The sequence below is a fragment of the Geospiza fortis genome, unplaced genomic scaffold (assembly GCF_000277835.1).
Source record: "Geospiza fortis unplaced genomic scaffold, GeoFor_1.0 scaffold599, whole genome shotgun sequence".
Classification (NCBI taxonomy): domain Eukaryota; kingdom Metazoa; phylum Chordata; class Aves; order Passeriformes; family Thraupidae; genus Geospiza; species Geospiza fortis.
The window spans coordinates 5,129-8,692 of record NW_005054605.1 but is presented as its reverse complement, the minus strand read 5'-3'; positions in this window follow the sequence as shown (position 1 = coordinate 8,692).

Genomic DNA, 3,564 nt, shown 5'->3' with positions numbered 1-3,564 from the left:
TGAAGCTGAGAGTTTGAGCAGCAAGATGTAAGCAGCAGGTTGTCTGCTGCTGTAGAATGCAACAGGTAAATCTGTGGTTAGTTCTGGTGAAGATGTTTTAGTTCGGTGACCAGTCACAACAAAGCCAGCTCTGAGAGTCTGTCAAAGCCAGCTTGTGTGTCATCATTCTTTGCTTTTCTTAGCTTAAGTTAGCAGCTTCTAGAACTCTCCTTTCCTTTTCTTTTTTTAGTGTAGTATAGTATATATATATATCTTAAAATAATAAATCAAGCCTTCTGTAATAGAGTCAAAGATCTCGTCTCTTCCTTCACCCAAACAACCATCACACTTATATACAATAGGCAGCCCCAAATCTGCACCTGGAACACTGGGGCTAAGTGCTTTCATTAAATAGAAAGGATCAGTAATTCTCCTGCAGGAGCTCATGGCAGGAATTGAAATGCCAGCTCCAAAATTCAATACATCCAAGGATTGCTCCAAGAAAAAGCTGGCAGGACAAACAGAACATGAATCCCCCAAAAATAATACTTTAACCCTAAAATCCTAACCTTGACCCGGCACAACAATAACCTACAAGCAGAAACGAAAACAAAAATCATAATTATAAAGCTTAAAAAAAAAAACCCTAATGCAAAAAACACCTAGTCTAAAAAAAACTGTCTAACCCAAAATCTAACCCTAAAGACAATGCTAACAATAATCCTAAAAAATCACTAAACCTGAATCCTAAGCCAAACACAAAGCAATAACACTAAAGTTAAAACAAAAGCCCAAACCAAGAGCAGACCCAGATCCTAACCATAACCCTGACCAACCACTGAACCCTAAGCCCTAATCCTAACTCCAATCCTAAACTCTAACCCTAACCCGTAATCCTAACCCAAACCCAACACTAACCAATAAGCAAAAACCAAACCCCAAAACATAACTCTAAAGCTAAAAAAAAACTAATAAAAAAAAAAAATCCCCGTCTTCCCCAAAATCTAACCCTAAAGACAATGCCAAAAATAATCCTAACAAAATCCCTAAACCGGAATCCTATTCCAAACCCAAAGCAATAACACTAAAGCTAAAACAAAAGCCCAAATCAAGGGCAAACCCAATCCCTCACCATAACCATGACCAAACATTAAACCCGAACTTTAACCATAAAACTAACTCTAAACAAACCCTAACCCAGCACTAACCTATAAGCAGAAACCACAGCAAAAAACAGAATTCCAAAGCTAAACAAATCTAATAAAAAAAAAAACCCCAAGTCTTACCCAAACTCTAAATACAATGCTAACAACAATCCTAACAAAATCCCTAAACCTGGATACTAAACCAAATCCAAATAATACTAAAGGTAAAACAAAAGCTGAAACCAAGAGCAAATCCAGATCCTAACCATAAGCCTGACCAAACACTGAACCTAACCCTAATACCAACCCCAACCCCTAATCCTAACCCAAACCCTAACTCAACACTAACCTATAAGCAGAAATCAAACAAAAAATATAACTCTAAAGCTAAAAAACCTGATCCAAAATACACCTGTCTGACCCAAAATCTAACCCTAATTACAATTCTAACAATAATCCTAAAAAAATCCCTAGACCTGAATACTGAGCCAAACCCAAATAACACTAAAAGGAAAACAGAAGCCCAAATGAAGAGCAAACCCAGATCCTAACCATAACCCTGACCAAACACTGAACCTAACCCTAACAATAAAAATAACCCTAACCCCTAGCCCTAACCCTTAGCCTAACCCAATACTAGCCCATAAGCAAAAAGCAACCCCAAGACACAACTCTGAAGCTAAAAAACCACAAAAACCTAATCCAAAAAACTCCCAAGTCTTACCCAAAATCTAACCCTAAACACAATGCTGACCATAATCATAACGAAATCCCTACACCTGAATCCTGTTCCAAACCCAAAGCAAGAACAATAAAATAAAACCAAAAGCCCAGATAAAAAGGAAAGCCAATCCCTAAACCCTAACCCTGACCAAACCCTAGCACTGACCCTAATCATAACACCAACCCTAAACCCTAAACCCTAACCCTAGCCCTAATCATAACACCAACCCTGAACCCTAAACCCTAAACCCTAAACCCTGACACCTCGGCCGCCCGTTCGCCTCCTCTGCAAAGGCGCAGCGGCCCCGTGTGGCTGCTCCTCTCCTCTCCTCTCCTCTCCTCTCCTCTCCTCTCCTCTCCTCTCCTCTCCTCTCCCTCTTTCCTTTCCTTTCCTTTCCTTTCCTTTCCTTTCCTTTCCTTTCCTTTCCTTTCCTTTCCTTTCCTTTCCTTTCCTTTCCTTTCCTTTCCTTTCCTTTCCTTTCCTTTCCTTTCCTTTCCTTTCCTTTCCTTTCCTTTCCTTTCCTTTCCTTTCCTTTCCTTTCCTTTCCTTTCCTTTCCTTTCCTTTCCTTTCCTTTCCTTTCCTTTCCTTTCCTTTCCTTTCCTTTCCTTTCCTTTCCTTTCCTTTCCTTTCCTTTCCTTTCCTTTCCTTTCCTTTCCTTTCCTTTCCTTTCCTTTCCTTTCCTTTCCTTTCCTTTCCTTTCCTTTCCTTTCCTTTCCTTTCCTTTCCGTGCTTTTTTAGGTCAGGTGTTTGCCTGCTCTGTTTTTCTGCTCTTCTCAAGGACTGTTTGTGAAAAGATGCTTTTGTTAGTCAGCCAGTCAAGCAGAATGTGTCGAATCTGCCCATAAAAGAGAGGATTTTTCACATTAAACATTTCTCCTGCAAACCTTCGAGTGAATTTCAGGCTCGAGGGTGACACAGGGGTCAGTGGGGGGTTTCTCTTACAAACCCCTGGCTGTGATTTTGTGATTTCAACGAGGGCACACACTTTTAACCCTTTAATTCGGGGCTCTGCCAGCCCCCCGTCCCCCCAGCTTTACCCTCAGGGCTGTGGGTGGTGCATGAGGAGCCAGAATTGGAGTGGGGGCACGGGGAGAAGCCAAAGGGCTGAGGGGCAGGACAGACACAGGGCCGGACAGAGGGCAGGACACGGTGTGGGACACAGGGCACACACAGGGCAGGAAAAACACAGGGCACACACAGCGCAGGACAAACACAGGGCACACACAGGGCAGGACAAACACAGGGCACACACAGCGCAGGACAAACACAGGGCACACACAGGGCAGGACAAACACAGGGCACACACAGCGCAGGACAAACACAGGGCACACACAGGGCAGGACAAACACAGGGCACACACAGCGCAGGACAAACACAGGGCACACACAGCGCAGGACAAACACAGGGCACACACAGCGCAGGACAAACACAGGGCACACACAGCGCAGGACAAACACAGGGCACACACAGCGCAGGACAAACACAGGGCACACACAGCGCAGGACAAACACAGGGCACACACAGCGCAGGACAAACACAGGGCACACACAGCGCAGGACAAACACAGGGCACACACAGCGCAGGACAAACACAGGGCACACACAGCGCAGGACAAACACAGGGCACACACAGCGCAGGACAAACACAGGGCACACACAGGGCAGGACAAACACAGGGCACACACAGTGCAGGAAAAACACAGGGCACACACACCG